Raw genomic sequence first — 21,490 nt, 5'->3', positions numbered from 1 at the left:
GTCCCAAAGTCACAAGGTTGTTAGAAAAGCCTTATATCCTATAATTAAAAATTGCCATCCTTTTAGTTGTTTTGCTCAGCAAGGCACAGGGCACGGTATCTTTTAGAGACATTGCTTCTGAGATGGGAATAAAAGATTTTGACCTTTTATTGCAGCATTCATGAGTCAGAAGAATTTCATTTATTTTAGGTAAAGAGCAAATGGAGCATTGCCTATTTTCAGTAATTCAAGAACTACTGGAGTCACCTACAACTTGCCAGTCAATAGTCTTTTATAACGTTTTCCATTTAGAAAGCTATTGTGCTTGTCTTTAAAACATCAGTGGCTTTTAGTGAGCAATTTGAATGCACAACACACACACACACACACACACACACACACACACACACACACACACACCTACACACCTACATGACGACAGCACAGGCACTGGTGAACTAGTCATAAAGAACAGGACCCTCAGGTGTGAAAATCTTCCTCCTCCTCCAATGGAAAGTACATAGTCTTCAAAACTGAGCAGTCATTCAAAAATTGACTCTAAATGTACAATACTTAGAGCTTTGGGGATTCATCTAATTCAATGTTTAAATGTGAAAAAAAATGGCTTAAGGTCTATTTGATATTAAATCAACTCTGTAAGCACAATGATACCAGCTGACCCACCTTGCTCATATATAAAATTAAGTGAATGGATAATCTCTGCATTTTTATTTTAAAAGGAAAAATGAATAGGATTATAATTGAAAATTGATAAGAAAAGATTTTGTTACTTCCATCTCAGTCTCTAAGTCACATTTTAAAGCCTTATGTAAGTGCTTAGACAGCTAAGTCGCTTCTCTGGTTTGTTTAGACCACATGGGATTATAGACCACTAAAAATTACGTAAATTCACGAGGTGTTTGAATTATCTTGAGTTTGTACAATCCAAGAAGTTGCAAATCTTGTAGTGGCAAGTGTAGTCCCTAGGATTCACCGCTGCCGCTCTAAACAATCGATATAAATCGCTGCATAATTAGCCCAGCTGCAATAATCCATCGATCACGAAGACAAGCTGCAGAGAACGGAAGCCATCGACTGTGCCTGCTGTGGCATGCTTTGTTAACTGTGTGTAGACCCGGATGTAAATATTGGGGTCTGCCACGTTGTTTGCTTCTTCATCGAAAGAGTGTGGCAACAATTAAAAAGGGAATTCAGAAAAAAATAGAAATGTCTGTTTTTAAAGGTTTGAAAGTACATGGGGCAGGTTTGGGAGTCAAGCTTGTGAGGGGCCCAAATTTTCTATTACTGCGGGTCAGAAAGAGTCAGTTCACACCTCTCCTCATTAGGACCCCCTTAAAAGAAAAAAATAATAATTTAGGGATGGTGGCGATAGTGGGGGAGGCAATGTGTTGATTTTAAAAACAGCATGGAAAGAGAAATTCTGAGTGATATTAATAACTTGCGAAAATTAATGTAATTTCAGAAGGCCAACCTGGGAGCAATCCAAAATTTATTTTTAGAATCAGATGTGTCAGATACATTTACACAAAACCAATTTCCTAACTCATCAAAGATAGAAACCTTGGAACTATATGCCGGATACCTAATCTCCAAAATGTATATAAGGGTTGTTTTAGAACAAAACGTCTATTTATTGGTGGAACGAGTTAACAAGGCTACAAAAATCTCAACTAAAAATAAAACAGAACTCCATCCCCATACTCTAGTCAACCAGATGTAAAATGTGTACAAGATCAGGAATAAAATGCTGTAATAGAGGAGTTATTAGGAAGATTCAACACAGGTGGACAAAGCTACCATTATCTATGAGCTGCTTTTACATTCTGCTGTGACCAGTATAGAAAGGTCATGGGGTAGTGAGGGAAATGTGATCCTTATGTGATTCACTGATAGAAAAAAAAAAAAAATCTTTTTGAATTCTAATTATGTGCAGATAGAAGCTACATAATTTATTTTGTACTAGATTCTTCAGAAAAATGTTAAGTTCAAACATAAAGCCTCCAGAGTCAAGGAGTTTGAAAGAAAAGCGATGAGCTAATTAGAGTAAATCTGGTTAACAGAGTATGACTGATTGGATAATTAACATTCTCTTGAGAATGAGAGGAAATATTTGAATCAGAAAAGTTATACTGTCTTATGTGTGTACCTGAGTTAGAAGGAAGACTCGCGATATTTAGTTCCTACACGTGAGCTTGATTAATTATTAGTAAGTTTGTAAGAGATGATACGGATCTCTGAGAATTTGGAATAGAAGTCTATTTAGATTGATGCCATTAAATTTTTTTTATCAATATACATTGATATTTGATGCAACGTGTCCAAGTACACTGCATTGGTGTTGGATATGTTGGCAGAGTTGTAGAGCCTTCTGTGGAGTAGGCGCTACAAAGAAGACAGCAGCCGTGGTAGGAAAAGGTCAACCTAATAAGCAAAAAAACAGCATGTAAAGAGCATGACAAGGTAACAATACTCCAGGAAAGTAGTTCATAGTGAGGAGGAGTTTTAATACCAAATAATGGGGGGTGTGATATTTGTCTAAGAGATGGAGATGGACAGTCTAGGCACACAGTGGTGGCAGGACAGGTAGGTCGGCATCCGGAAGTCCTGTCAGCAGGTAGCAGAGTTCCATTACAGGAAGACACGTGGAGGAGGACTGGGATGGATATTGCAGACTGGCTTGCTTAAAATTCAATCCCACCTCTTTCTGGTGTGGCTTCCTATACTGCAGAGGCTGGCTGGTGACCTAAAATCTCCTTTTCACACATTTCTGGACGTGACTTTTGTTCTATCAACTAGATGCCTTTACATAAGAACTGACATGAGTGGAGGGAAACATGGCACGAGGCTCTGATTTTTGCTGGTGCAGATTAAAGTGGAAGTGCTTTGATCTAGCAGCTGTCATCATGACTTCTTGATTCATCAGGCAGCTTCCTGACTTATGGCAACGGCAACAGCAGTTGTGCATCGTGACTTAAGGTTTTTTGTTTTTTTCTGGAAAATCAGGCTAACATCTCTTCAGTTTATAAACAATTTTAGGAGTCATTTACTATCCCATAATCATCGCCTAGGGCTGTTTAGAGTAAGGAGGTTGTCACTGACAAGGTTTTGGTGGCTCCCATGATGTGGGTCATCGTGGGAAGAATCAGGAATGCAAGGACTGTTGTGGGGATGTGGGGTGGAGTTTTTTCTGCCCGCTCCAGGGAACTTAAAGGACCCATGATAGAGTGAGATTTACAGTGTCCTGCTTAAGGTATGGTCAGAGAATCAGGGAACGTCCGTGACTGCCTGCAGGACTTCTGTCTCGTAGTCGTTGAACTGACCAAGTCAAAGCATAGAACCCAGGGCCTGATCCTTCAAGGTTCTGAACTGCAGCGCAGTGTGGGTGTGTGGACTTCACGTCTCTTCTGTGGACACTCGGGCATGTATAGGAAAGAATGAGACCAGGGAAACAGAAATAGGGAATTTGGTAGATTCCTCTGTCTCTCAGTGCCTCAAAAGCCCAAATTCCACCAATCATTCCTTGAAAGCAGAAGCAAGCTTGTTTTCCTGTTTTGTGCGGCTGTTCCTTTCTTGCCAGAAGGCTCTGTGATGACTTCGCCTGAGGGAGGTAAGTCAGCAGGAGATGCCTCCCGCCACAGGCCCCACACCCCAGTGTTGTCTTCAGAGCCGTAACTAGAATCAATTCCCAGCATGCCGGGCGGTGGCAAACACAGAGTCGAAGCTGGAGGGAAAAGGCTTACGCAACAAAAAGAATCACACAATTTTGCTCATTTGTGATGGCAAAAACTTGCAGGATGTGTGGGAATGGACTCCCAGGGTTTCAGATTAAGAAGAGAGTAGTATAATTTTGGATCAGGTTGATTATTTTGCATTGGGTGCATTTGCCAGAGATCCTGGGTTCAATATGCTCACTTGAGCATATTGACTCTTGGATAGAAACGTGGGTATGGTGGTAGCCAATATTTAAATCCCTGCCTCTTTCACTAATAAGCTATTTTGATTGGGGGTATTGTATGACATTGAGATAGATGCAAGTCAAAATTTGACTTTTAATTTTGTTCCTCATATTTCAAGAAAAAAAATCCATCTATAGGTAATATAAAAATAGCTATGTTCCAAGGTAATTTCAAAGAAAGAAACATTCAGAGATTGCTGAAAACCATGTAATTGTGTAATTGAGCAAGCAGAGATGACTTTTCTTCTTTATTCATTTTAAGAACAATTTAAATTGCTTTGTGCATAATAAAAATTTAGCCTTTCATCAATACTTGAATAAATAAACTGTGGCCTCCCTGGAATATAGATTATCAAGGGACAGCCAGGCGGTGGTGGTTTACTATTTCATATGGTATGCCTTCTCTTTTGGAGCTAATAAAAGCCACAACTGCATGCTTTATTATAACAAGCAGAACAAAAACGGGGCAGTGTTTTCCTTGTTTTAGAAAGACAAAGCTCAACAATGAATAACATATTAGGAATTTGACCTGAATAGTAAGAGATTTGACTTTCTTGTTGCTATGTTGGCTTAACCTCATCGGTAAGTGTGGTCTGTAGTAGTGACAAATACTTGGACCTCTTTCTTTGATTTCATGACCTTTAGCAGAAACGTATTTCACTGGATGTGTGTGTGTTTTTACCAGATGCTGTTCTCTTACATATCTGAACTGCATTTGTTTCATTAAGGACTTTTATTAGCCCGGTGCCCAATATCTCTTTCAAGCTAAACCCCCCAGCTCCCTCTCGGTTCCCTGCTCTCAGAAACAGTGCTAGGCTGCCCTTCATACTCTGTAGAGAAGCATAATCCCCTGGTCTAAGGCTCGCCTACCCATGCACGAGATAACTTGCTGCAAGAGGCTGTCTTAATGGGAGAGAGATTCATTGCCTCCATCAATCTCATGCTCTGCTTTGCAATTTGGACTGAGGACCATGGCGAGGAGAAAGGGAACCTCCAGAAAGAAGTACAGACAATGAAACTTGCTGAGAAGTGTTAATGATCAGAGGGAAGGATTCAGAAGAGAGCCAAACTGTGGTTCTCAATGGCATTGTCCCCCAAGTTTCCTTCATCCCTCCACTCATAGGTGTCCAGGATAAGGTGAGTAGGACCCCAGGAGCAGCAATGCCAGCGACTTCTCTGCAGAAGAAATGAGAGCTACAGAGAGAGGGGACCCAGTAGATAAGCCAACACAGAGATTTCTAGATTTCTAGTACTTCATGTCTGCCCAGTGTGTCTCCCTCTGGTTGTAACTATCCACCAAATGTGTGTGGTGTCTCCAGCCTTCAGGGATGACACTTTCCTGTGATAAACAATTAAAAATTGTTGGAGCTGGCATCACTTTTGATTTTTGGAAGACTAGTACTTTTTTTTTTTTTTTAATCCAAATAATGCTTATGTGTTGTACCAGTTTGTTCCGATTTAGAGAGTGCTCTCAATCAATCATCTTCTGGTTCCAACTCTAGGCAGGTTTCTCCAAACTGTTGCTGCCCTCCTGACCACCTGGGTGGGAACAGAGTCCCCAGGGCTCAGCTACGAGCCTGATATTGCATTTAACGGCACTTCAGAAATAAATGGTGGGCACAGAAAGGAATGGCAATGAGGAAGAACAAGCAAAGAACAAGCAAAGAACAAGGTAGAATGTCCATGCCCTTCTATGAAGGTAGCTAGGAGTGGGGGACAGGGGCACAATGGGGGTAGAGAAGGGACGGTACCTGGTCTGCAAACATGATGCAGGGAGCATTTTGCATCCTTAAAAGAGACTTGTCTTTGACATAGGCTCCCTGACTGGAGTTGAGTTGCCCTAGATCTTTTGAGGTTTAAGCCGAGCCAGACCCAGTTTCTCTCTCATTCACCTCTCTGAACCCCCAAGTCAAAACCTGCTTCAAGGAAACAATCGCCTTCAGAGACGTCTAGAGGGTCTAGACAGAAGACAACCTTTCCATTATTATGTGGCGGTGTTTGCTCATCACTATTTTGAACATCTCGTTGTAAAAACCATTCTTTTTGGCTTTACCACTGCAAAAACCCACCAAAGTATGTATCTCTCCCCCCCCAAATTAAACACACTCTGATCACATGGTTCAAGTTAATCCTACATTTGGAGAACTTGATAAAAATGTTCACAGTTTTAAAATAGTGGTGTTCACCTGTTCCCTCTCCCACTCAGCTGAGCCCCCTGTCTGTCAATGTTGTTTTCTGAAAAAACACTTGAGTCTGCTCTCAGAGCTCTTTTGCTTACAAAACTAGAAAAGGCTAACTTAGGGAGGTTTTTGTTTTCATATTACAGAAAGCATAAAACAAATCATTCGTTTTCATTATAACTTTTGTGAAACTGAATTTCAGTCCTAGAAAATGTTACTTCATTTTAGACCAAATAAAATGGTTGTCTTTTCACATTGATAAATTTCCTCAGCCTTTTCCTAAGGTTTCAAATGATCCTATTTGCCCATAAGTGTTCTGTTTCAAAGGAAGAACATTTTTGAGCTATCTATAACGATTTCTCAGCTTTTACCTTGGAGAACATTGCAATGTGTTCTGTGTGAGAAGCTTACATTCTGTTTACAAAGAAAAATATCTGTAACTTTATATTTTTCTGGATATGTTGAAGAAATCAATACACTAGTGTATATTTAAAAAAAGTTACTCTGGAACTTCAAAAGTCTTCAAAAAAGTTAATGATCACACACACAAACACACATGCATGCTTGCACATACTCATTCATCTATTTGTGTAACATGGGATATTTTGGAAATAACCTAGATGAATTTTCTCCCTGTGGTAACTGAAAATCTTTCTCTGTATCTTCTCTGGCATTATTGCTCCAAGAAAGGGAAGCACAATTGCCACCAGAGAAAGAACAAGATATGATATAGGAGCTTTGGTAGGGAAGTAGAAAACGGAGGGGAGAAAGGGCAGGAAATGAGTAAAGGGCAAGAATATGGATGTGATTTTTTTTCCTTCCCCCTTAGAGGTTTTTCTTCAAGGGAGAGAGAGTAGATACAGAAGATGCCTCAGGACAGAGTCAACCCCCATCCAAGCAGAAGGTCCAAAAGAGGTAAAAGAGGACCCCAGGAACAGACTGATAGATTTTTCAGCAAGTGTGGTGAGAGGTTCACATTGGACATAATTTCATTTAAAAATGAATAAGTGCAAAATCCCCTAGGCTCCAAGTTCTCAGAGTTTTCTGGAACCTTTGCATCTGTTACATAAAGCTAAATAAAATATGGTTTCTATTCTCAAGAGGAGCTTGGACTCAGTGAGATATACAAATGGGTAAACAAATCCAATGCAGAAGGTGATGCAACTGAGCCAACTTCACAGTGCCAGGGAAGCGTGGAAAGGGATTAAATGGATTGTCTGCTCAGCGTAGGTGATGTTGGAATCAGACCCTGAAGGATGAGTAGACTTCACCTGTCCCTGTACTGAAATGCCTCCCCGTGGAATTCATGCCAATTATGTCCCCTGAAATCCCTCACATATCAAACACCACTTCCTTCATGAAGGTTTTTCTGACCCTTCCCACTAGGTTTGATTTCTCCTTGTCTTCTAATTTTCATGGCTCTTTTGCTTAATATCTCTCCTTGTTTTGTACCTGTTCATACACTTGCCATCTTCCCTCAACTAAATTATGTGCTTATCCCTGTGTCGCCATGTCCCTATACCTTGTATGTTCCAGACACTCAATAAGTACAACGTGAAAGTAAACTGCGTACTAAATAAGTACATTTAGGAAAAATCAACTCTAAACCTACTAAACGATGTGCTCGCTGAAGACAAAGTTTATGCCTTCTTCACCTTTTTATTCCCAGATTTTAGCACAACTCCTGGCAAACAGTAGGTACTCAGTGAATACTTGTTAGAATTGACTAGGAAAGAGTTGTGAAGATAAACTGGGAGTTAGAGGAAGTGGGTCTGTGAGCGTTTCCATTCCAAACTCCCTGGAAAAATTTCCTGTCAGATGGCACAGACCTTAGCCAGATTCTTCAGAGCTGTGTTAGTTTTCATAGGTGCTGACCAATATCTCTGTGACAGATGTTTGGAGTCATAGGTAGTGGTGAAATAGGTAGCCTAGAACACATAAATCAGAAAGTTTCATGAAAGAAACTGATTTTGCCTCTTCCATGCCCATCTTCAGCCTTAACAAGGGGGATATTGAATAGCTAAGTTGTGCAAGATGGAGGTCTGTGCATGTCGTGTTCTTACAGGGAGGGTCTCAGAGGATTCTCACAGCCACTCTGTCAGGTAGGTACCATTATCCCCATTTTACAAGTCAGAAAATAGACTCAGACATATTAAGGCACTTGTCAAAGGTCACAGAGCTGGTGAAGGGAAGGGCCATGATTGGTGCCCTAATCTGCCTGATTCCAAAGCACAAATCTTGTTTTAGTGAACAGATGAAGTCTTGATAGAGAGGGGTCTCCAGAGATACAGGTTCAACTGGGAGACAGAGTCAGGCCCAATTCTTCTGACTTCCTCTGGTGATGAGAATTGACCTATTGCGCCTAAATCAAATCACCAGGTGATGGTAGAGCTTGATCATACCACAGAAAAAGAGACCCAGGAGGGTAAGTTGACAGGGGGATTAGATGTAGAGGAAGTTTTGAAACTAGGGTGAGAAGGATATATTTGTGTGTTTAAGTGTGGAATGCAAGACAGAGACATTGATGAACAAAATATAACAAAATATTCAGAGACAGCGGGCATCCCTCTGGAAAGACATGGTTGCTCCAATCAGTGCTACTGATGACCACAGACATTTTCCACAAATGTGCCTGATACATAAGTTTCTCCTTCATTTTATGCCATTTAGTGATATAATCAGGTAATAAAAAAGTTTTTGGTTGCAAATGGGGACAGGAAGAAAAACAACTCTGATGTTTTCGCTTTTGATGATTTCTGTTAAAAAAAGCTTTCTATTACTTGAAGGGAAGCAGCATAATACTGTCACCTTCAAGCCCTCTATTCCTTGAAAATAGCTCTCTTTACCCAGTGATTGTCTATAATTTTTCCATTTATGATTCTATTTTTCTGGCATTTACTAAACATCATGTGAGCTATTGTGTTGTAACTTATAGATACTACGCTCTTGAAGAAAATAGAATTTCAAATAATACATTAGCAGAAAATTATATACATTAGTAGGCATTTTTTAGTTAAAAAGATTCTTCACACAACCATATATAAAAGTATCAGATCCCCTAAGGCAAATATTCCGAATCTGGATTCATAGATAGTATTCCGGGGATCTATGTATGTCTTGAAAATGCATTAAAAATGTGAAGTGTAATATATAATATATATCTATTTCAGATTTTTATTAAAAATATAGCTAACATATACAATATTATGTTAGTTTCAGGGGTACACCATAGTTATTCAATATTTACATACCTAAAGAAGGATCACTGTAAGTCCAGCAACCATCTGACACTGTACCATGCTATCACAATATTATTGACTATATTCCCCATGCTATACATTATATCCCTGTGACTTATTTGCTTTATACTTGGAAATTTGGACCTCCCCTTCACCTTTTCCCCCTTTTTAAAATTTTCAATTACAGTTGACATTCAATATTTAATATTAATTTCAGGTGTATAGCATAGTTGTTAGAAATTTATATAATTTAAGAAGTGATTCCCCTGACTCACTTAGTACACACCTGGCACTATACAGTTATGTATAATGATACAGTTATGTCTGTATCATTGACTATATTCCCTACACTTTACTTTACATCCCCATGACTTTTTTTGTAACTACCAGTTTGTGCTTCTTAATCCCTTCACCTTTTTCACTCTGCCCCCCAACCCCCCCATCTACCACCTCAACAAATCTAGCGTCCGACACCATACATAGTTATTACAACATTATTGACTATATTCCTTATGCTATACCCTACATCCCCATGACTACTTTGTAACAACCAATTTGTACTTCTTTGTCCCTTCCCGTTTCACCCACCTGCTCAAACCCCCTCCGATCTGGCAACCATCAAAATGCTCTCTGTATCCATGAATGTGTTTCTGTATTGTTTGTTTATTTTGTTCTTTAGATTCCACATATAAGTGAAATCACATTGCATCTGTCTTTCTCTGTCTGACATACTCCACTCAGGCACAATACCCTCCAGGTCCATCCATGCTGCCACCGCAGATGGCAAGAACCCATTCCCTTCCCTGGCCCAGCAATATTCCATTGTATATATGTGCCCCCCTCCTGTTTATCCCTTCTTCCATCGACAGACATCCAGGCTGCCTCCCACATCTTGGCCGTTGTAAGCAAAGCTGCAATGAACATTCGGATGCACACATCCCCTCAAAGTAGCATTTTGGGTTTCTTCAGGTAACTACCCAGAAGTGGGTTTACTGGCTCCTTCTTTGTCTCTTGTTATACGCATAGCTTTTGTTTTAAAGTCTATCTTGTCTGTTACCAGTATTGCTAAGCCAGCTTTTTTCCCATTTCCATTTTCATGAAATAATTTTTTCCATGTCTTTATTTTCAGTCTGTGTGTGTCTTTCAATATGAAGCGAGTCTCTTGTAGGCAGCATATGTAAGGATCTTGTTTTCTTATCCATTCAGTCACCCTATGGTTTTGATTGGAGTATTTAATCCATTTACATTGAAAGTAATTGTTGATAGATATGTAGTTATTTCCATTTTATTATTCATATTTTTTACCCCCCACCCCCCCGCCACCCGCCGCCATCTTAAAGAAGTCCCTTTGATATTCCTTGTAAGACTGGTTTGGTGGTGATGAACTTCTTTAGCTTTCTCCTTTAGCTTTCTTTCTGGGAAGCTCTTTATCTGTCCTTTGATTTTAAATGATAGCCTTGCTGGGTAGTCTTGGTTGTATGTCCTTGCTCCTCATCACTTTGAATATTTCTTGCCAATCCCTTCTGACCTGCAAAGTTTCTGTTGAGAAATCAGCTGACAGTCTTAGGGGAGCCCCCTTATAAGTTACTAGTTGTCTTTCTCTTGCTGCTTTTAGAATTCTCTCTTTTTAACCTTTGCCATTTTAATTATAAAGTGTCTTGGTGTGGGCCTGTTTGGGTTTATCTTGTTTGGGACTCTCTGCGCTTCCTGGGCTTATATGTCTGTTTCCTTCACCAGGTGAGGAAAGTTTCCAGTCATTATTTCTTCAAATAGGTTCTCGATCTCTTGCTTTCTGTTTTCTCCTTTTGGTACCCTTATGAAGAGAATGTTGTTACACTTGATACTGTCCCAGAGGTCTCTTAAAATATCCTAATTGTTAAAAGTCAGCAGGGGATGGCTGGTTAGCTCAGTTGATTAGAGTGTGGTGCTGATAACACCAAGGTTACCGGTTCAATCCCCGCATTGCGCCCTCCTTAAAAAGGGGGGAAGAAAAAAGGCAGCAGAGTCTCTAAATTTCAGGTACAAAAAGTGAAACATACTTTTTGTATAATAAAGTTAACTTATAAGTGCCCATTTGTACTCAGCAGCAGAAAACTTAGTTTCTTAGTCCTATCCAGTAATCGAAGCCAAGCCTATCCTGGTTTAAAACCTCTCTTCGCCTTCACCCTCACCTCTGGGGTAGCTTTTTGGTCCAGGTGAGACTTACGAAGCATCACGACATTGGGGACATGTCTGGATGTTGCTGACCTCTCATTTTCTAGAAAGGTGACTTGACCTCTGTTATCTGTGTGTGTGAAGCATCACGTTGCTCTAATGCACAGCCACTGACTGTTCTGAAGTTGGCCTAATGCCTGGTAGGTACAGTGCCTGCCACATCTCTGCATAATGGTCCACAGGCCACCCCGTTCCTTCGTCTTTCATCAGCTTGCCCTCTCAGGTAACTTCTTTCATGTCCCCCGGCTCTCTTTCCTGACTCATTTCCAGGCCCCCTGCAGCTCACAGGGACCCTTTCCTCACCACTTAGACACCACAGGAAAGCCCAGGGGCTGGACAGGCCATCGTCTTCAGCCCCTTAGGATCTATATAAGGCATGCTACCATTTGTATTTCCACTTCACACCCTCGTGTTCTGGGTACTTTTAGTAAGCCTGAGTTTTTCAAAATACTCCATTGGGAAAACTGGATACAAATTTCTTTATGCTGGGGTCCTCTGAACATAAGTGGGGAATCTATATCCCACTTCCAACCCAGACTCTTTCTGGAGTTTCATGCAGTGCATATATGTCAGGGGCTGAGTTGTGTCCCCCAAATTTATATGATGAAGTCCCCAACCCCAGTACTTCAGAATGTGACTGTATTTGGAGGTAGGGTCTCTAAAGGGGTGATTAGGTTAAAATGAGGCTGTTAAGGGGGACCCCAACCCAATCTAACTGCTATTCTTATAAGAAGGGGAAATTTAGACACCAGCGGTGTGTGTACACAAGAGGAAAGGCCATGTGAGGACACAGAGAAAGGGGGTCATCTCCAGGCGAAGGAGAGGGGCCTCAGGAGAAGCCAATCCTGCCAGCACCCTGAGCTTGGACTTCCAATCTCTAGAACTGTGAGGAATAAATTTCTGTTGTTTATGCCATCCAGTCTGTGGTACTTCGTTACGGTAGTCTTGGCAAATAAACACAACATCTTTCTCCCATCCTTCTAAGAGCTCTGCCTTCTTTTTCTACCTACTGCTCATTTCATTCAGGGCAGCTGTGGGTGGGAGGGGAAGTCGCTCCCCAGGTTCACATATGCTCCAGCATCTCTGTCCCCAACCAATTTTTTGGCTTTAACCTACTTGGCATTTTGAATCTTTTGTTCAAGAATCTGTAGTCTTTTGTTTCACTTGTTCAAATGGGAGTGATTGGAGGAAGATGAAAGAAACATGATGTTTGAAGTTCCAGATCTCAAGTAAATATGTCACATAATGTCCCACCCTACGTGTGGGTGCATCTGTTCCTATTTTTTTTCTGGGGAGAGTCTGTAGCTTTCTTCCAATTCTCATAGGGGTTTATGACCACAGAAATGTTAAGATTTACCACCCTATTATTTTTGAAACATGATTCATTCTCAAACACATAATTTATATATACCTTAGAAATGTAACTATTATGTAAATGAGAACAGAATGTTTATCTTCAATACATGTAAATGGTATCACACTCATTTCCTTCATTAAAAAAAAAATCTTAGTTAATTTGCCATGAAAAAAGAAGCTAAAGCAAACTGTCTGTGAAATACAGTTTGATGTGCATGAGTCCTTCCTCATGCGCATCCAGTCCCATGTCGAGAGATCATAAAGTCACGTTGATACTTCTGCTGGGACAAGCCATCTTACAGCACCATCCACAAGGGGCATTCTGCCTCACCCAGCATTTAAACATGCACACGCATCACACACACACACACACACACACACACACACACACACACACATCATCGCTCCTTCTGTTTCTCCGCCCTGCCTCCTTCTGCCTTTGGTGCTAATGTTCACAGAACAAGGATAAGAGATCATAGTGGTCGAGAGCGACCTATAACGCCCCACATTCTGGGAATTTTAAATCTTTCCCTCCTGTTCCAGTCTACCGCCACTGTCCACCTGGTTACCAGAGTAGCTGCTACGGCTTGACCTTCACCCCCAGGCCATTGTGTTTGATTAAGCATTTGAAAGCTCATGGTACTTTTTAGAATTTGGAACGGGCCCATAGGTTATGAAGTTCAAGTAACGATGCAATTTAGTGCACACCCGAGAAGCAGAGGAAGTTTGTATGGGAGCCGGGGTTGGGGGCGGGGAGAGAAGGATGCAGCAGCTCCTGTAATAGGGAAAAGGGAGAGAGCAAGTCCCAGTGGCATGTCCCTGTTTCCAGTTGTCACTGATGCCCAACTGCTTTCCTGTTCTTAGGTTCTAGGAACAGCCAGCTACTTGACAATAGTTCCCCCCTTTAGTTACGTTGGGTGAAATTTGCATTTCTAAGAACATGCCCCATTAATTTAGAAACACACATACACACACGTGCATATGCAAGAGATGATCTTAATGTATCATTGTCAAAGCTTAACTCTTCCAATGTCAGGGTTTTAAAAACTGGAATGAAAACAATGACTTGATCTACAAAGGTATCATTAATATAAATGTGGTGAAAAAAAAAAAGCCTATGTCATGCGTGATGCTGTATTTTAGAAGAGATGGTTAATAGTGAAGGATCACGAAAGTGAAGAGTCCTCCTTTTGCCATACCAGTCTCACCTGAAATAAAAGTCTCCGGGAACAATGAATTTATACAATGAAAAAGTAGGAGCTACTTCACTAAAAAGGAGGGTGGGACGCCAGCCCTCTGGATCCTGGCTTGATTTTATCGCTTCAGACAGCAAGGTAACTAGTGGGAATCACCTTTGACCTTTGGTCCTGCAAAGATATTTCAAAAGGAAATGAAAAGTATTTTGTCCTTCACTGGCAAATGGAGTTATGTTTTGGTGGCACAAGTGGCTAAGCGTTCAGGGTTTATAAAAATGGATGCTGAATGAGTTTAATAAACCATAGAAGCATGTGAATCCTCTAGGCTTATTCAAGGAAAACTCTGTCAAATAACTGAAAATGGTAAATGCCAGGCTGATTGGTGGATTTTCAAAATGCTAATGTTACGGTAAACGCATTTGATCCCCCCCACCCCTTCTGCTCCCCATCCTGCCTCCCTCCCCAGAATTTAAACTTCCTAGATGATGTATACAGGTACATCACATTTTCCTCAGCAGCCCAGTAAAAGGTCTTGGTCAGCATGATGTCTGGATTTTCATTTTAAGAGGGTTTTCTGGGTATTTCACTTTGAGTGTTCATTTCCATAAAGACAGCTGTATCTATTTTACAACTTCTATTTTTTAGAAGACATGGTTTAGTATTTCCAGCACTGTCGCAATCTTCACACACACACACACGCGCGCACACACACACACACAGCTCCATTTAAAGTTAGAGGACAGATATGTCTTTTCAATTTAGTGGCAAAAGTCTGGCACTCTGATGTTCTATTACTCTTTCAATCTTACTGTACTTTAAGAAAAGGCTGAAACTGTTGTCCAATGAGAAAGTTGCATCATCTTGTCAGTAGATCTCTACAAACAGGACTTATCCATTGCTTCAAGTCCCAAGTACGACACGGGTGTTTTTTCCAAAACGGGTGTGTCAGCATTGCCCCATGGAGGAGAAATCTGTCAAATGGGTTCCTCAAGTGGGATCCCATCCCCACAGCCCTTCATGGACTCTTGGCCACTCACCCTCCTTCTCACGATCCAGCTCTCCTGTGATGGTGGCTGAGCGTAGCAGAAAAAGCTTGAAGAGAAGGAAAGGGAAGGGCTTCAGGGAGTAAGAGATAAAATGGGACAAGCACAGTTTTTGGCCCATAGTGTTTGTTAATTCATTCTATAAACATTGATTGCAACTACAGCAGGTTAGGCATTATTTCAATCTCTGAGGAAGACTGATGGAAAAACAAAACACCAAAGTCTGTGTTGATAAAGCTTATAACCTAGTGGCAGTTAAATGTTTGTGGAGTGAATGGATGTCTAGATACAGGAAGTGACAACAGGGGTGACAGCTGGGGGCAGCTACAGCTTTCCACTTTGTGTAACTGTAAATACTGACTTAACCCAAATCAAAGTCATCATCCTAATGTTGGGATTCCAGTCTCTCTGCCGTCAAATGTAACCCGTGTGTACTAGCAAATCCACTCTATTTTATTTAAAATCTGAATTTCAAGCACCCTTGGGGAGAGAAAAGACTGAGGGCGCCTGTGTGGCCGGACTGGCGCTCAGCATTACCAGCACAACCATTACCTTTAAGCAGCTCAGTTAAAGCCTCTCCAAGAGAACCGCCAGGTGGCACCTGTAAGGCGCAGATGGGGAGAGTCATTTGCCCCACACCCCACAGCCAGGAATAAGCAGGCTGCGAGCCTTCCCCGTGGGCATGGTGGCGAGGAAGTGGCGGAGTTTTAGCCTGCGTTCAGACTGTGTGATTACGTACCCCGTTTTCCTGATACTCCAAACACGCAGAGCGCAGATATGTCCTTACACACTCGGGCTGCTAAAGGCACACACGCTTGTTGAGAGTAGCTCGGCCTCAGTCATCAGCCGCGACGTGGGGGCTGGTGGTGGGTGGCCGTGTGCTGCTTTGAGCCGGTGCCCAGGTTTACCCCGCGAGACCTCAACCCGGACCACTGCGGAGGGGAGTGGCAAGAGAGACGGGACCCAAGGTGGTGGCAGGCAACAGTCTGGGAAACGGGGGACACTGCCTCCTATTCCCACCCGCTCCCGGGTCTGGGCCGACGCTGCCAGTGGTGGCCTCCAGAGAATTAACGAACCCTGTGGTTTCTCTGGTCCCGGCTTCACCGTGGCGGCCCCGGGTCACCCCTCACCACCGCTCCGCAGCAGTGCTCCCACAGCCCAGGCTGGGCGACCGCCCCCGCTCGCCGAGGGGCTCAGAAGACGTTTGGGGCAGGGGGTGTGAGCTCACGGAGCAAGCGTGTTTTGGTCATTTCAGGCTGGGCTGCTGGGGCATCAACTCCATTCCATCAGTAGCGGGGAGCGAGCTGCGCCAGTTGCGCGACTGTCGCCGCCGCCGCTGCCTCTATTCGGCCGCTGGTGACATTGGGAGGAGACCGCTTGAAACGTGCAGAGGAGGAGGAAGAGTGCAGGGAGGGTGGGGGTGGGGGGAGAAAGTAGCAATTGTGCTAGGGGGCGTGTGAGCAGCGGGAGAGGCAGCCGCGCTGGTGACAACTTCGCTGGGCGCGCGCGGCAGGGCGGGCGAGCCGGGCGCCAGCGGGAAGCGCGGCGGGAGCCGAGCGGAGCCGCGGCCGCTGCCCCGCGCCGCCAACGCAGCCGCTCGCCGCCTCGGGGTGCGCAGCCCCCGGCGCCCAGGCTCTGGTCTATAAATAGCTCGTCCCGGCTCTGCTCGGCGCTCACAAGCTCCACGCGAACGCCGGAAAGTCAGGCTCAAAGTGTCTGCTGCTGCCGCCGCTGCCCGCCATCCACCTCCGGGAGAGGTAATTACCCGCCCGGGCTTTCTGCAGGTGGGTGGGGTGGGTGACAGTGGGTGGTTTGCTAGGCGTCGGAGCGGGGCTGCGAGCGCGGGGGTCCGTCCTGGCGGGGGCAGCCTGTGTGTTTTGGCTTAAGTTTCCCGGTCTTGTAGCCCAGATAGCCCCTCCAGCCCTGTGCCTAAGGGGTGGGTGCGCTGTGTCTCCTTGGGGGCTGGGAACCTCTGCAGCCCCACGTACCCTCTCGCCCAGAGCCCCCCTCGGCCCGGCCAGCGCGGCCGGTCACCCTCTCCCACTCCCACTGTCTGGGCCCGGCTAACTCTGAGCTCCGGCCTCACTGACCTTCCAAGGCTGCGCCCACCTGTGTGGCTTCTTCGGAGCAGCGGCGTTGGCCCTGGGGCTCGCTCGCACCCCTATCCCGGCTGCAAAACTGCCGCCGCCCTCCGCCCGCGCACCCCCTCCCCCACCCCGCCTCGGAGGTGGGGGGTCGGAAGTCGTCGTTAAGGCTAGGAGTGGGGGTGAGTGGGAATGAGGGTGACCCTGGGGTCTCAGTTGCCCCAAGTCCTGGCTTTTACTAAAGCGCCCCTCTCCGTGACCACCTCCACCTCATTCCTGTAAAGAAGCCCCACACGTCTCCTCTTAGCCACCAAAGCGTCTCCTGTCCTACCTCCAAGAGGTCCCTCACTAAGGGGTTAGAAAGCGAGGGCCTCTGACTAGGGGTAGATCGCTGTTTGGCGTCTGAAAACTGCTCTGCCAGCTCGCCCGCACCTCTGGCAGGGAGGGCCCAGGCCCGAGGAGATCTAGGAGCCAGGGGCTGGTGCCTGCGCGGACTTTCCGGCTGGTAGCTCAAAAGAAGGAGGATGCTGGAGCCACACAGCTGTATTTGCCCCTCCCCACTCCTCTGACATCGCCTCCCTTTCTGTCCTCCTCGGACAAGGTTGAGAGGGATCTACAGTTTCTGTTTGGGGACAAGAGGTTTCGAAGGGTGAGGGTGTGCATATTGATTAGGTTGTTTCTGCTGCTGCTGCTGCTGCTGCAAAAACTTACTGGAAAAACCCGGGAGGGTTTTCTATTACTCTTCGTTTAATGATGCAGACTCGCTCCTTTGCCTCTGGTTTTTCTTCCCGGGAGCAGCTTTCCTCCCTCTTTTTGAGATGTTATTTGAGGTCATTACATTTTAAGACTCCAGGTGTTACATTTTGCATGTCTCCTTTCTCCCAGTATGATGGAACTTGTTTAGAAATGTGTGGCTCTAGAAAATAAGTAAAAGCCTAGAAGACAGAGAATAATTTTATCTTCTTCCCTTCAAAATGGGCACTAGACAACCCTTTTATAAGTGTACAACTACATTTCAAAGACCTTGCTTGTAACAGGAATTTTCTTAATGGGTTCTGGACCAGAAATGGTGGTGATCTGACTTAATGCTAAAACAGCATATAAGATGCAAGGAATCACCAACAGGGCAGCTGGCTGACGGTGTGCAAGAAGTTGAGTAGCAAGAGGAATTGGCAAGTGGGCATTGTCTCACTTAGTAGACAAAGAAATGCATTATCTTGTGTTCCTTTGCCATATACTCCAGTAAAGTACTGATATGAAATGAGAGTACATGTGATAAGTACACGGGCCTTAAAAATTAAACCACTTGGATTTGTAGTAATACAAAATGCTGCTGCAATGCAATGCCTTTTCAGCGTATTTCTTTAAAATGTGATTTAGAGGATTGTCCTTGAAAGGTTATGAAATGTGCATGTAAGAGAGTCTAGATGTCCAGTGTCATTAGAAAACGTGGTGATTTAAGAACTGCACTTGTTTTAGAAGAACATGCTCTTTGATTAGGCAAATCAATATTTATATTTGTGACAAACTAATGACCAGTTAGAATGTACATATTTATAACTGCGTCTTGCTTGTGATCCTTTGATAAAGTATAAGAAAAACCAGATAGACCAAGTTTAGTCTTGTTCCTCCAGCTGTTTAAAGAAGCACACAAAGTCATAGGCAGAAAATACTTTGAAACTGTTGGGTTTGAACTTCATTTTGGGGATGCAAATTGACTGAATAACTTCATTTCTCATAAGACTTCTGTCAAAATACTCATAACATAGACTCATCTATTAAATTTGATTATACAATAATGCTATTATATTTCAGTTGAGTGAAATGGAAAATCATTAAGATTATGGAAAAGCCAGATATTTGTTCTAAATCGGACAAATTGAAAGTAATTCATTTCTTTTCTGAGACCTGGGAATTTCTTCTAGTACAAGTAACATCAATGTCCACATGGGTAAGAGAGTTAACTTTCACTACTTTAAGGCAAAACCCAAGAGGGCGATTCTCTAAAAGACAGAGAAAAACAGTGCAAACTGATTTCATATCTCTTAGCAACCAAATGGATGTCAGTTTCCAGGTAAGTACCTGACATCTGAGAATACAAAGTTAAAAAAAATACAAAATCATAATTAGTCAGTGAAATGCTTGCTGAATATCTATTACGTTTTCTTATTTCACAGTACATAATCTCTAGTCAGTATTAATATCAGGTATATAAATATCATAATTTTTGTAATCTGTATGAAATAAATTCTTGTCTTTCATAACCATGGGGATTTTAATAGATAGAAACATGCTGTTTTAAACAAGCTCAAGTTAAATGTTAATGTTCAGTTGAAAGCTGTGTCTGTCCCTTCAGTATGTTGTACCTTAAGTTTTCAATGACTTGTCTTTCTGAAACCCCGGGGATTTTGCTTTATAGGCCATTTTGTTACTACTTTTTTATGTTGAATTAGAAATCCTTGATTATAAAGCTCCTTAGGATATACTCATAAGCACACATGCTTTCATATTCAGGCCTAAGAAATAAGGTTATTAGACAAATAATTTCCATTTAAACATTTATTTTAAAATGAATCCAATGATGTGATTGCATTTTTGTGTGTCAGATGCACACAGCCTTTGTTTTTCAAAACTTTAAATGCAGTACGGACCTAGAAAACACATTAAGATATGTGAGACTATTTTAAGGAATCTTCAGAGTCTCAGGCACGATTGTCATTTGAATCAACACTTGTTTGTTCACTTGTGTTATATATTTTTACTACCTTGCAGATTAATGGGAGCATTTTAAAAATGCTTATGAAATTTTATTATAACTCTCTCTCTATATAAAATATAACATAATATGATATGATATAATATAATGTAATGTAATATGTATATGGTGCCAAAGAAATATATACACATTTTAAGAAAGAAAAACTATATTAAAATTGTAATACTCAATATATACTGATCACAAAAGATGAATACAAGTTAATTTGACTTCTGCAATTACAAGAGGTGTTCAAAGTGGTTACCATCAGCGTCCAGACACTTGTGATTATGGTGAGCTACTGCTTGAGCAACGTTGACCAAAGTGTCCACTTATATACATTTTTTGGCACCCCTGGTAGATATATAACTACAGTGGGATTTTTTTTTTCTTATATATAGTGGAGTTGTAGCCACTCTCTTATTTCCTAGAAGTATCTTGTTATAGTTGGTATACCATAAGGCCAATTAAATATCTAGGAGTTGCAACTGTAGACTTTTTTATAATTGACTTTGTAATTTTACCAAACGTCCAGCTATCCTGAGAGATGTAATCCCAACATAGGGTGAAGAGTTGGATTTCAATATAATATGTGTTTCTAAATCATATTTTCCAAACTGAGTGTCTTCAATTGCAACATTGTGAGTAAATTCTGTCTTCTGCATTGGGTAGCCATACCAACTTAGTGTCCTAATTGTGTGAAGGAGGCCTCAAAATAGCCCTTAGCAGAACTAAGTGAAATAGATTTGTCAGTAGTCATTTGGTTAAGCTGATTAAAGGAAATCTTGAGAAGTTTTCCAGATCATGTGGCTTTGGTTTGTGATTCCTTTGGGAATTATCTTAATTAATGAATCTAAGAGGATGGAGGCAACACTTCCCTTAAAGGAGAAACAAACCCTACCTCCCTTCCTTTCATCCATTTGTCTATCATCTGTCTATTTTTACCTGCCCTTCTAATTATCCAAATGAAGCAATGCAACAGGCCTAATGTTGAAATTACTGAACAATGTCCTGCCTTTTCCACAGAAAATATGTTTTTAATATCGTTTACTTATAAATTTTAAGTACTTTAAAAGGAGAACCTGAAATTTTTGTTTCTCAACAAAAGAATGTGATTTTTAAAAAGTTATGCAATAGTGGTTTAAAGAGAATCCTTTTAGTACTTTTTACTGAAAAACCTAATGAACAGAAATAATGTCTTTCACCTCTCACCTTAGTTCTTAAAATAGGTAGTTACAGTGCATCAAGTAGACCAAGCTGGGAACTTCCATTGTAGAAGACAATGAAGCAGATAAAATATACTCCCCGACAAGAGCAAAGTCATCTACAGCAATCCTTTCCTTAATCTACTCTTTTACATGGTTCTCATTTCATTATCATGGGGATTTACTTTTCTCAAAGCCTAAAGATCAGAGATGAGCTGTAGCGATTAGCACAACCAAAACACAAAAAATTATTCACTGCTGGG

At 42.2% G+C, this 21,490-nt stretch overlaps 1 protein-coding gene across 7 annotated transcripts in view; it reads left to right on the top strand.

The window, feature by feature from the left end:
* The window catches only part of INPP4B (inositol polyphosphate-4-phosphatase type II B), a 613,177-nt gene that overhangs the window by 25,120 nt on the left and 566,567 nt on the right, over positions 1-21,490 (top strand). For 4 of the 7 annotated variants that reach the window (XM_033135152.1, XM_033135156.1, XM_033135158.1 and 1 more), the window contains exon 1: positions 16,747-16,940. The exons of 1 other annotated variant lie outside the window; for it this stretch is intronic. The gene's annotated coding sequence lies outside the window, so the exon portion shown is untranslated. Of the gene's footprint in view, positions 1-16,746; positions 16,968-21,490 lie in introns of those variants that run through there. 2 more of the 7 variants (XM_033135153.1, XM_033135157.1) reach the window with 2 other exon arrangements.

This window comes from Rhinolophus ferrumequinum, chromosome 18 (assembly GCF_004115265.2).
Source record: "Rhinolophus ferrumequinum isolate MPI-CBG mRhiFer1 chromosome 18, mRhiFer1_v1.p, whole genome shotgun sequence".
Lineage (NCBI taxonomy): Eukaryota > Metazoa > Chordata > Mammalia > Chiroptera > Rhinolophidae > Rhinolophus > Rhinolophus ferrumequinum.
This window is presented reverse-complemented; position numbering and strand designations above follow the sequence as displayed.